General features: G+C 42.0%; 1 protein-coding gene across 1 annotated transcript in view; it reads left to right on the top strand.

The window, feature by feature from the left end:
• The first annotated feature begins 2,845 nt into the window (after positions 1 to 2,845).
• UIMC1 (ubiquitin interaction motif containing 1) overlaps positions 2,846 to 13,467 on the top strand; it is a 129,833-nt gene continuing 119,211 nt past the window's right edge. The window contains exon 1 of the mRNA XM_052643052.1: positions 2,846 to 2,894. The gene's annotated coding sequence lies outside the window, so the exon portion shown is untranslated. The remainder of the gene's footprint in view (positions 2,895 to 13,467) is intronic.

Below are 13,467 nucleotides of genomic sequence, written 5' to 3'. Positions count from 1 at the left end.
TGTTAATAAATAACACACTTTAAAAATGACATGAAGTTCTATGCATAAATGGCAAGAAAAACTTTAGAAAAAAAAAGATCAACACAGAAAGATTAGATCCCCTAATGCAGCAATCATTAAACGGTCTTAGTGATTGCTTATAAAGAAATCTGAGCACCGAAGAATTGATGCTTTTGAACTGTGGTGTTAGAGAAGACTCTGAGAGTCCCTTGGACTGCTAGGAGATTCAACCAGTCCATCCTAAAGGAGATCAGTCCTGAGTGTTCATTGGAAGGACTGATGGTGAAGCTGAAACTCCAATTCTTTGGCCATCTGATGCGAAGAGCTGACTAATTTGAAAAGACCCTGATGCTGGGAAAGATTGAGGGCAGGAGAAGAAGAGGACGACAGAGGATGAGATGGTTGGATGACATCACCAACTCAATGGACATGAGTTTGGGTAGGCTCTGGGAGTTGGTGATGGACAGGGAGGCCTGGGTTTGCAAAGATTCAGGCATGACTGAGCAACTGAACTGAACTGAGTGATTGTTTTGTTTACTTTATAAATATATGGTGTATTTATTTTTAAATTATAGAGTAGTTGTAAAAATAAAATGAGAATAATACAGATAAATTAAGGTTCTCTTTGTCTGAACACATTTTTGGACTTCTAGCTCCCTTTCCAGAAGTATTCTCTACTTTTGGCTTATTATGTATCCACCCATCCTCCCAGGCCTATGAAAATACTTTAAAAATTTATTTATTTATTTATGTTATTTTTGGCTGCGCTGGGTCTTTGTTGCTTTGCTCTGGCTCTCTCTAGTTGCAACGAGTGGGGGCTACTCTTCCTTGTGGTGTGCAGTCTTCTCATAGATGTGTGGCTTCTTTCATTGCAGAGCACAGACTCCAGGTGCATGGGCTTTAGTAGTTGCAGCATGCAGGCTCAATAGTTGTGGCTCCCGGGCTCTAGAGCACAGGCTAAGTAGTCGTGGGCTTAGTTGCTCCCCGGCATGTGGGATCTTCCCTGATCAGGGATCAAAATGTGTCTGCAGGTAGATTCTTTACTGATGAGCCACCAGGGAAGCCCACTAGAGTCTTTTTATAACCTAATTTTGGAAATGACATCCCAGCATTTCTCTCGTATTATATGTTTTTCGAAAGAGAGTCATTAAATGTAGCCCACACTGGTGGCTCAGACGGTAAAAGTGTCTGCCTACAATGCAGGAGACCCGGGTTCGATCCCTGGGTCGGGAAGATCCCCTGGAGAAGGAAATGGCAACCCACTGCAGTACTCTTGCCTGGAAAATCCCGTGGATGGAGGAGCCTGGTGGGCTGCAGTCCATGGGGTCGCAAAGAGTCGGACACGACTGAGCGACTTCACTTTCACTTTCACACTCAAAGGGAAGGAGGAATTCCATAAGAATGTGATTGCCAGGAGGCAGGATGATCCGGGGCCATTTTAGAGGCTGCACGCCATAGGCTGGCTCTCTTTAGGCTTGCAAGATGGCTGTTAACAACAATTGATAAACATTTTTCTCTGAGGTAAGATGCTTCAAAAGGACATTTCTGGCCCTATGCTGAAAGCTTTTCTGATCTCCCCATTTCCCAGTTCAATTCAATCAACAAGTTTTGGGTGTTTATTTTTGGCCAGGCTCTTCAGTACTTGCTAGGGTTATATGGACCATATCTTCAGAAAGTTCACAAGTCATATTGTCATGGTGTACACATACTCATCTCTGCTTGCTCCTCTTACCTTAACCCCAACTTCAAGACTTTTCTTTAAATACACCTGCTTTCTCCCTAGAAGGCAGGTCATAGTTTCCCAGACTCTAGTCTGCCACCCTCCTCATTGGGTGGCAAATCAATACATTTCTGGAGAAGGCAATGGCAACCCACTCCAGTACTCTTGCCTGGAGAATCCCAGGGACGGGGGAGCCTGGTGGGCTGCCGTCTATGGGGTCACAGAGTCGGACACGACTGAAGTGACTTAGCAGCAGCAGCAGCAATACATTTCTTCTTCCTTTATCCTCAAAACTTTGTCCCCATCAATCTCATTTGGTGTGGTGACAAGGACCAAATTGTCAGTAACATATTTATTGACACATTACTATTCAACAACTCTTACGAGCTGTCAAATGTCGATATATATAGTACTCATTTATGAGTCTTAAATGTAATATTTTATTGTAGAACATATCGTTTTATTCATTCACATCTTATCGTACATTTCCTTTGTTTGTATTTTTCACAAGGAAGCGGGCCTGAATATGAACACGTCTTCTGCACACTTGTAGACATGAAATTGCTGGGTCATAAAAAAGCAGGTTTTAAATTTCACCACAGGTGGCTTATTTTATGCTTCTACCTTGCATTCCACTTCCCAGAGTCCCTTCTCCTGAAATGGTCAGACTTTAATAACATTTACCATCCGTAGATTGTTTTCATTATCTTATGAACAGATAATTTCAGTGTAACTTAAGTTACACGCAAAAACAGGGCCAGACGAGGCTTGATGTGGCAGAGAAGACTTTCAAGGTTTCACGGTAGGGTTTCACGGACTCTGTTACTACTACTCTTTGGTTTCCCTCAAAGTACTGGCAAATGATAAAGCAAACGAACAGACTGCGAGACCACTGGGATGCGCCCAGTCGACTCATGGAGATGAAATCTGCCTCCGGTTGATGGCGACCCCCCACCTCACACAGTTGGTATGTCCTGGTGGCAGCCTCCCCCCTCAGTGCGGGTTGGTTCCGTCCTTGGACGCCCGCGCATGCGCCCGCCCCGAGAGCGCGTCGCGACCCCGCGGTGTTTCAGGTTCGCGCGCTCTCGCCCGCCTCAGATTCCTGACGAGCTGCGGCCGCTCGCGGCAGACAGGACCGGAGCGGAGGGGCTCATCCGCGCGGCGCCGACCGTCGGTGAGTACCAGCCGCTTCGGCACACCTCCAGCCGCCTTCTTCCCGCCTCCTCTTCTCCCTCAGTGGGGGCGCGGCCCACTCTTCTCCCGAGCGGAGTCTCTGACTTGGGGTTAGGACCCTCTTGATGCTGAGGCGGGTCTCTTCGGACGCCAAGGTGGGCGCCTGCTGACAGGACGGCCCTTCGGGACGCCAGGGTAGGCCGTTAGGACACCGAGGATGGCCCCTCAGGATACTGGGCGCCTCGACGCCGGTTGGGGCGCTGGGGACCCCGAATGGTCTTCCTCCCTTGACTGCCGGGCCCGCTCCCCTCAAACCGAGGGTGCGGCCTTCCTTCTCCCCAGGTCCCTTTCGGCCCTTCTGGGTCTCCTGCGACCGGCTCCGGTCCCCGCTCACCCCTCGAAGGCGTCTTTCTCACGCTGAGCACCCAGGGAGGGGGCTCCGTCTATGCCGCCTCCTTTCGTGGGGGCCTCACAGCCGGGACCTCTCTCGGAGTCAGGTCGACTGGGTCCCCCAGCCCCGTTCTCCTCACGCTCCCTATCTCCTCCAGGCTACTGTTTTCTGTTGGTTAGTGGTCTAGGTTATTTTGCCCAGAAATTAAGATTTTCCTTGGGAATCCTGACCGTCGTGTACCACTTCCCCATGCCACAGAAGTAGTATGTTTCCGTTCTGTACGATGATAGTGTTTCAGGCCTTTTACACATACACATTTGTTGAACGTTCACGACAGTCTTATGACGTAGGTACTCTTACCGTCTTTAACTTATGTGTTAGATAACTGAGGATCAAAGACACACATGGTGTAAGCGGTTGAGCTGGTTTTGAATCCAGCCAGCCTGACTCCAGTGTTCTTGTATATAGTCACTGAATATGAATAAGTGAAAGTCTACTGTCTTTATTTTTTCCTGTCAGAGGCAGTGCCTTTTAGTTGAAATTAGATACATTGTGCTTCAATTATCAGCATTCCCATTTTGAATTTAAGAAATTACCAGATGTTTGATTTTGAGTTTCCTAACTTGTAAAATCATGGTAAAAGTGTTCTAAAATCATGAAACCTACCACGTAGAGTTTTTGGGAGGAATAACCTCTATAATGCATTTGAGGTACCTAAAATAGTGTCCAAGGACCCAGTAAATAACTATTACTCATTGTGTTTGGATTCTGTTTTTACACACTTGTCTTAAACTGAGGCTGAGTATAAACTGGGAAATAGAGCATGTGTGTGTAGGCATATAGAGCATCGGGGTGTGTGTGTGTGTGTGTGTGTGTGTGTGTGTGTGTGTGTGTGTGTGTGTGTAGGTGTGCATTTACTTTTTTTAAAATTGGAGAAACAGTAAAGCTCATATGATCAGTTGATGAAGAGCTTGGTACCAGATTTCTTGAATGGTAGATTATTTAGAAGTAAGAATCAATCAGAGAGGACTGTTAAGGTTCCAATGCCTCCAGGCTTTCAGAGCAATTTTGACAGGTTTGGTAGGTAGAATGTCAAGATTTAAAATTTTCTTGTCAGTGATTGTTCTTCGCATAGATCAAGATGATGGATGTGTTGAACAAAAATGACAAACAATATCTTACAAATTGGAGATTTTCCAGGACGCTACCAACTGTAATATAACGAGTCTCATTTTTGGGTCACCTTTCCTGCCTTTGCATTCTTTTAGAGACGTTTTGTTTCTGTTATGATTGAGAAGAGAGTGTTGGTATCTAGACTCTGTTCCTTCTTTGCAGACACTTAGTGGTAATTCCTTCTGTAGACTCTATTCAAGTAGTTGAAGATAAGCCATTATTTTAGTGATTTTTTTTTTTTTTCATTTTGAAAGATGGCAACTTAAATAGGAGTTGAATTATGTTAGATTGCTTGTTTAAATTGGCTGAACAGTGACTTCTTTAGGGACTTCCCTGGTGGCTTAGCGGTAAAGAATCTGCCTGCAGTTCAGGAGCCACAGGAGACACGGGTTCAATCCCTGGGTGGGGAAGGTCCCTTAGAGGAGGAAATGGCAACCCACTCCAGTATTCTTGCATGGAGAATCCCATGGATAGAAGAGTCTGGCAGGTTACAGTCCATGGGGTCGTAAAGAGTTGGACACAACTGAAGCAACTTAGCACGCATGCACATACCTTTTTTACTCTTAGAATTTCCATGGAAATAGTGTGGCTAAATGTCATGAAGCAATGGAATTTTGGAATCTGTCTGTGGGGTGCCTCTGACTTAATGCTTATTGATTCCTTATCTTATGATTCTTTGAAAGCCCACTTTGAGCCTGTAGATGGTTCTGTGCTAAGGAGAACAGTTTTTGTTTCTTTACATATCTTTAAGAAATTAGATGTATTTGATGGTGTAGCACCATTGCTATCAGATTTGAACATATTGGTTTCAATAATTAAATGTACATTACATTTATTGAAACCAATATGTTCAAATCTAACAAGATATTTTCTTAGGGCACTATGGTTCCTCCTGTCTGACCCCATACTTATCCCTACTTCCAAGTCTTGTTCAAGCTGTTCTCTTAGATTCAAGGATCACCTCAAGTCTTATTATTCTCCATATAGCAGTAGTTTCCTTTGACCTGTAATTTAGCCTTTTGTGCTCTTATATAGCATTCAGTAGGTTAAATATATATAATTTAAACATTTTATTGAATTATATATTATAATTTAAATATATAGCATAAAGTATGCTAAGTCACTTCAGTTCTGTCTCTTGGCGATTCCATGGACTAGAACTCACTGGGCTCTTCTGTCCATGGGATTCTCCAGGTAAGAATACTGGAGTGGGTTCCTATTTCCTCCTCCAGCGGATCTTCCTGACCCAGGGATAGAACTCGTGTCTCTTACATCTCCTGCACTGGCAGGCAGGTTCTTTACCACTGCTGCTACTGCTAAGTCACTTCAGTCGTGTCCAACTCTGTGTGACCCCATAGACGGCAGCCTACCAGGCTCCCCCGTCCCTGGGATTCTCCAGGCAAGAATACTGGAGTGGGTTGCCATTTCCTTCTCCAGTGCATGAAAGTGAAAAGTGAAAGTGAAGTCTCTCAAGTCGTGTCCGACCCTCAGCGACCCCACGGACTCCAGCCTTCCAGGCTCCTCTGTCCATGGGATTTTCCAGGCAAGAGTACTGGAGTCTTTACCACTAGTACCACCAATTCATCTAATATTTATGTGTCATACCTTACATCAGAAATCCAAAGATTAAGTCATGGAATATTGGAGTCAGGATTTAGAGTCAAGAGATAGAAGCACAAGTCCCTGCTTTGTGACTTTGGGCAGGTTAGTGTTTTGAAACTAAGTTTCCTTACAATAATTATATATACTTCTTAGGTTTTTATAAGGATTGAATAAAATAGTCATTCACTCACAAGTATTTATTATTAAAAAAGTATTGTTTGCATATAGTGAAGTGAACCAGTCTTAATTGTATAGCTCAATATGTACATCCATGTAACTGCCACCCAAATCAAGATAGGAAACACTTTTGACACCTCAAAAGGATACCCTGTGCCCCTTTCCAGTTAGTACCCTCCAAAGGTAACTAAATCCAAAGGTAACTAGTGTTCTGACTTGGTCACCATAGCTTAATTTTTTTAAACAGCTTTATTGAGATATAATTCATATACCATAAAATTTACACACTAAAATGTACAATTCAGTGGCTTTTAGTATTTTTCACAGAGTTGTATAACCATCACAGCAATCAATTTTAGAACATTTCTTCACCCTAAAGAGAAATTCCACACCCCTAATTCATCAGTACCAATCCCCCTGAGCTGTAAGCAATCACTGATCTACTGTCTGTCTATTTAGATTTACCAGTATGGGTATTTCATGTGAATGGAATCAGACAGTATGTGGTCCTTCTGGCTTCTTTTTACTGATCATAATGTTTTCAAACTTCATCTGTGTTGTTGCATGTATCAGTGCTTCATTTCTTTTTATTGCTGGATAATTTTTCATTGTATAGATCTGATATACATTTTATTTATTCCTTCATCTGTTGATGGATATTTGGGTTGTTTCCATTTTGGGGCTGTCATGTAATGCTGCTTTGTGAATATTTATGTACAGGTTTTTGTGTGGACATAAATTGTAATTCCTTTCGGCTGTGTACGTAGGAGTGGAATTGTTGAGTTGCATGGTAACTCTAATTTCAACATTTTGAGGAGCTGCTAGACTGTTTTCCAGAGAGTCTTCTCTGTTTTACATATCTATTAGTAATGTATGCAGGTTCAATTTCTCCACATCCTCGCCTAGACATGTTACTGTTTATCTTTTTGATTATACACCCATTCGTGATATCTCATTGTGATTTTGATTTGCATTTCCCTAATGGCTAATCATATTGAGCATCTTTTCACCCATTTATTTGCTGTCTGTAAATAATCATTAAAGAAATGTGTACTCAGATTCTGTGACTGATTTTTATTGGGTTATTTGCTGTTTTATTTTTGAGTTATAAGAATATATATGTATATATATTTTAAGTACAACTCTTTAACATATATGTGATTTGTAAGAATTGTCTCCAGTTCTGTGGACTGTCCTTTTGCTTTCTTGATAAGTGTCTTTGAAGCACACAATTTCTTGATTTTTGATGTCCAGTTTCGTTTTTCTTTTGTTGCTTGTGCTTTTGATGTCATATATAAGAAGCCATTATTGAATTCAAGCTTGTAAAAATTTGTCTGTTTTCTTCTATGAGTTTTATAATTCTAGCTCCTACATTTAAGTATTTGATCTGTTTTAAGTTAATTTTTGTATGGTGTGAGGGTAGGGATCAATTTCATTCTTTTGCATCTGGCTGTACAGTTTTTCCAACACCATATATTAGAAAGATGATTCTTTTCCCTATTGAATGGTCTTGGCACTCTTGTTGAAAATAAGTTGACTGTAGACATGACCATGTATTTCCAGACTGTCAGTTCTTTTCCATTGATTTGTGCATTCATTCTTAGCTCCAGTGCCACACTGTCTTGATTACTGTACCTTTGTACTAGATTTTGAAATCAGGATGTGTTAGTCCATCACCTTTTTTCCCCCAAGATAGTTTTGATTGTTTCAATTATTATTTTGAATTTCCATGCCAATTTTAGGATCAACTTGTCAGTTTTCACCAAAAAAATCAACTAGGATTTTATTAGGGATTGCACTGACTGTGTATGTCAATTTGGGAAGTATTGCCATCTTAGTTTTGTCTGAGCTGCTGCCGCTGCTGCTGCTAAGTCACTTCAGTCATGTCTGACACTGTGCGACCCCATAGATGGAAGCCCACCAGGCTCCCCCATACCTGCGATTCTCCAGGCAAGAATACTGGAGTGGGTTGCCGTTTCCTTCTCCAATGCGAGAAAGTGAAGTTTCTCAGTCGTGTCTGACTCCCAGCGACCCCATGGACTGCAGCCTACCAGGCTCTTCTGTCCATGGGATTTTCCAGGCAAGAGTACTGGAGTGGGTTGCCAGTGCCTTCTCCGATTGTCTGATCTAGTGGAGGTGATGGAATTCCAGCTCAGCTATTTCAAATCCTAAAAGATGATGCTGTTAAAATGCTACACTCCTTATGCCAACAAATTTGGAAAACTAAGCAATGGCCACAGTCCTGGAAAAGTTTTCATTCCAATCCCAAAGAAAGCAATGCCAAAATATGTTCAAACTGCTGTACAGTTGTGCTTATTTCACATGCTAGCAAGGTAATGCTCAAAATTCTTCAAGCTAGGCTTTAACAGTACAGGAGCTGAGAACTTCCAGGGGTACCAGCTGGATCATAGAGAAAGCAAGGGAATTCCAGAAAAACATCTGCTTCGTTGACTATGCTAAAGCCTTTAACTATGTGGATCGCAACAAACTGTGGAAAATTCTTAAAGAGATGGGAATACCAGACTACCTTCCTGCCTCCTGTGAAACCTGTATGCGGGTCAAGAAGCAACAATTAGAACTGGACATAGAACAACAGACTGGTTCAAAATTTAGAAAGGAGTACATCAAGACTGTATATTGTCACCAATATTTAAGCTCTATGCAGAGTACACCATGCGAAATGTTGGGCTGGATGAATCACAAGCTGGAATCAAGATTGCTGGGAGAAATATCAACAACCTCAGATACACAGATAATACTACTCTAATGGCAGAAAGTGGAGAGGAACTAAAGAGCCTTTTGATGAGAGTGAAAGAGGAGAGTGAAAAGCTGGCTTAAAACAGCATTCAAAAAACTAAGACCATGGTATCTGGTCCCATCACTTCATTGCAATTAGATGGGGAAAAAGTGGAAACAATGACAGATTTTATTTTCTTGGCCTCCCCAAACACTACAGACGGTGACTGCAGCCACGAAATTAAAAGACGCTTGCTCCTTAGAAGAAAAGCTGTGACAAATCTAGACCAGTGTATTAAAAAGCAGAGACATCACTTTGCTGACAAAAGTCCGTCTAGTCAAAGCATTGGTTTTTCTAGTAGTCATGTATGGATGTGAGAGTTGGACCATAAAGAAGGCTGAACACCGAAGAACTGATGCTTTTGAATTGTGGTGCTGGAGAAGACTCTTGAGAAGACTCTTGGAGAAGACTGTTGATATCCACAGCAAGGATCTCAAACCAGTCAATCCTAAAGGAAATTAATCCTGGCTATTCATTGGAAGGACTGATGCTGAAATTGAAGCTCCAATATTTTTGCTACTTGATGCGAAGAGCCTACTCATTGGAAAAGACTTTGATGCTGATTGAGGGCAGGAGAAGAGGGTGACTGGATGAGATGGTTGGGTGGTATCATTGACTCAATGGATGTGAGTTTGAGCAAACTCTGGAAGATAGTAAAGGACAGGAAAGCCTGTCATGCTGCAGTCCATAGATTCTCAAAGAGTTGAACACAACAAGTGAACAACAACATTTGTTTCCTAGGCTATCTTCACTCTTTTTCACTCTTTTTTTTTTTCTTTTCTGTTTGCTGTTGTGATTGGGTGAGTTCCAGTGCCCTCTCTTTAAGTGCAGTGACCCTTTTTTTTCTTGCTTCATCTGGTCTGCTGTTGAACCTTCACATTATATTTTCCATTTCAGTCATTGTATTCTTCAGCTCTGTGACTTCTGTTTGGTGCTTCCTTTTATTTTCTGCCTCTGTTTTGAGATTTTCACTTTGTCCCTCCATTTTTCTCTTGAGCTTGGTGAATATCTTTATAACCATTCTTTTGTAGTTTCTTCAGGTTAAATCACTTATCTCTGTTTCATTAAGGTCTTTTTTTGAGGTGTTACCTTGTTCTTTCACTTGAAACATATTTGTCTGTTTTTTCATTTTCCTTGTCTCTGTGTTGGTTAGATACGCATTAGTTGGTTTTGCATTAGATGAAATAGCCACTGTTTAGTTTTGAAAGAGTGACCCTGTGTAGGGGATGAATCTTATCATTCAACTTTGCCTTAGCTCTTGGTTGTCTCTCAAACCTTTGTGAATGTCCAAGCAGCCTACTTTATTTTCAGTGGCCCCCAGTAGTTTAAGATGTGCCAAGACCTGTCAGTATTCCAAAGTGGAAGAACTCTGCTCCTAGATAAAGGCTGATTCGAAGCCAGACTCTTAGGCAGCTGCTTTTAAATTATGCAGATAGGGACTTCCCTGGTGGTCCAGTGGTTAAGAATCTGCCTTCCAATGTAGGGGACATGGATTTGATCCTTGATTAGGGAACCAAGATCTCATGCTGCAGGACAACTAAGCCTGTGTACTACAACTATTGAGCCTCTGCGTTAAAACAAGAGAAGCCCCTGCTACAACTAGAGAGAAGTCCGTGTGTCTCAGTGAAGAGCCTGCACACCACAACGAAAAATCCTATATGCTGCAATGAAGATCCCATGTGCCATAACTAAGAACTGACACAGCCAAATAAATGTTAAAAAAAAATAGGCAGATAGCTACAGTCCTGCGGGATTCTGAGCGTAAGCCTTGTTGACCACTAGAATTTGGCAATCTAGAGGTGTCTTCTGGTGGCAACTGCAGAAATTAAGGCATCAGATGAGGGTACAAGCTCTGTCCTGTGAGATACTGACAAGCTGGAGCAAATCAGAGGAAGAGTGCAAAGATGTCACCTACCAGCCTTTGTCTCTGAATAATATTTCAGCAGGTGCTTAGATGTGTATTAAGTTAGATGCCTTCTCGTCAGGCCAGTTCTTTATGATAAGCAAATAAACCTTTTTCACAGAAAGTTTGGGTGTTTTTCAGTTGGCTTCTGTGCTAGGCTCTTGGTGGTTTTCTGTGTGTGTGAGCCCTTTGAGAACTGTTTCTCAGTTTACTATAGCCTTGTGGGTTTCAAGAATGCAAGCGCTGTCAGGTTTCAAAGTTAGATGTATTGGGGATCATCTCTCAGGTGCGTGTTAAAAGTTGGGCTGCCAGATGCAGGGTTCAAACCCTTCACTCTTCAAGGAGAAGATTGGGACTTTGAGTTCCTTCCTGATTGTGGGTCACTACATGAGGGTGTGGAATTTACTTTGAAGTAAATTTCTCTTGTTTGTCTGATGTGTAGGATTTGCTCAGCTGTGGGGTTATGTGTGTGTGTATGTATAATTTTTTTTTCTTCCCTGCAGGAAATTGTTCTGTATGTAGCTGTAGATTTGTGGGAGGAAGCGAGTTCAAGATTCTGCAACATCACCATCTTGAACTGGAATTCCAAATTATCTTTTAATAACACAATCCTGATACTGACATTGGTATAACCCACTGATAGATTTCCCCCATTTTACTTATATTCATTTATGCGTTTCCGTGTATGTGTGTTAACTACTACAATTTTATCATTAGTGTGTAGGTTCCTGTATTATCCACAACAATCGAGAAATTAAACCGTTCCAACACCACAGGAACCCCTTTTCTAACCAAACCCGTGTCCTTCCTGCATATCCCCTCTCCTGTCCCTAACCCTTGACCACAATATGCTTGTTTTCTAAAATTTTGTCATTTCATGCATTTTTATAAATGGAATAATATAGAAAATAAAAGATTTATATATTTATTTATTTCATTGTTTGGCTGTGGTAGGGTCTTTATTGCTGCATGCAGGCTTTCTCTAGTTGTGGTGAGCAGGGGCTACTCTTCATTGTTGTGTGTGGACTTCTCACTGAGGCTGCTTCTCTTGTTCTGGAGCACAGGCTCTAGGTGCTCAGGCTTCAGTACTTGCAGCATATGGGTTCTAGAGTGCTGGCTCAGTAGTTGTGGCACACAGGCTTAGTTGCTCTGCAGCATGTGGGATCTTCCTGGACCAAGAATCCAACTGGTGTCCCTCACATTGCAAGGTGGATTCTTAACTCCTGGACCACCAGGGAAGCCCTGTATAACATTTTTGTTGTTCAGTCAGTAAGTCATGTCTGACTGTGACCCCATGAACTGCAGCATGCCAAGCTTCCTTGTCCTTCACTATCTTCTGGAGTTTGCTCAGATTTATGTCCATTGAGTCATTGATGCTATCTAACCATCTCATCCTCTGTTACCCACTTCTCCTTTTGCCTTCAGTCTTTTAGGATGGACTTTTTTTCTCAACACAATTCCCTTAAGAGTCAACCAAGTTGTTGCATATATCAGTAGTTCATTCTTTTTCTTTCTTTTTAACTTGTTTGCCTTTTTGGCTGCGCTGGGTCTTAGTTGTTGCATGTGGGATCTTTGATCTTTATTGTGATATGTGAACTCTTAGTTCTATTAGGATGGTTAAAAAGTAATTGTGGTTTCACAACCCAATCAAAAAGTAGAAAAAAGACCTAAAGAGACATTTCTCCAAAGACATGCTGCTGCTGCTCCTAAGTCGCTTCAGTTGTGTCTGACTCTGTGCTACCCCATAGTCGGCAGCCCACCAGGGTCCTCTGTCCCTGGAATTCTCCAGGCAAGAATACTGGAGTGGGTTGCCATTTCCTTCTCCAACGCATGCATGCGAAGTTGCTTCAGTCGTGTCCGACTCTGTGCAACCCTGTGGACAGCAGCCCACCAGGCTCCTCTGTCCATGGGATTCTCTAGGCAGGAACACTGGAGTGGGTTGCCATTTCTTTCTCCCTCCAAAGACATACAGATGGCTAATAAACACAGGAAAAGATGCTCTATATCGCTCGTTATTAGAGAGATGCAAGTCAAAAGTACAGTGAGATATCACTTCACACTGGTCAGAATGGCTATCATCAAAAAGTCTACAAACAATAATTCTGGAGAGGGTGTGGAGAAAAGGGAACTCTCTTGCACTGTTGGTAGGAATGTAAATTGATACAGCTACAATGGAAGACAGTATGGAGATTCCTTAAAAAACTAGGAATAAAACTACCATATGACTCAGTAATCCCACTGTTAGGCATATACCCTGGGAAAACCAAAGTTGAAAAAGACACATGTACCCCAGTGTTCATTGCCTGCAATAGCTAGGACATGGAGGCAACCTAGATGTCCATTGATAGATGAATGGATAAAGCAGCTGTGGTACATATATACAATGGACTATTACTCATAGTGATAAAAAGAGTTACATTTGAGTCAGTTCTAATGAGGTGGATGAACCTAGAATTTATTATACAGAGTGAGGTAAGTCAGAAAGAGGAAAACAGATATCGTATACTAATACATATAAATGGAATCTAGAA

Source organism: Budorcas taxicolor, chromosome 7, assembly GCF_023091745.1.
Source record: "Budorcas taxicolor isolate Tak-1 chromosome 7, Takin1.1, whole genome shotgun sequence".
Taxonomy (NCBI): domain Eukaryota; kingdom Metazoa; phylum Chordata; class Mammalia; order Artiodactyla; family Bovidae; genus Budorcas; species Budorcas taxicolor.
This window is presented reverse-complemented; position numbering and strand designations above follow the sequence as displayed.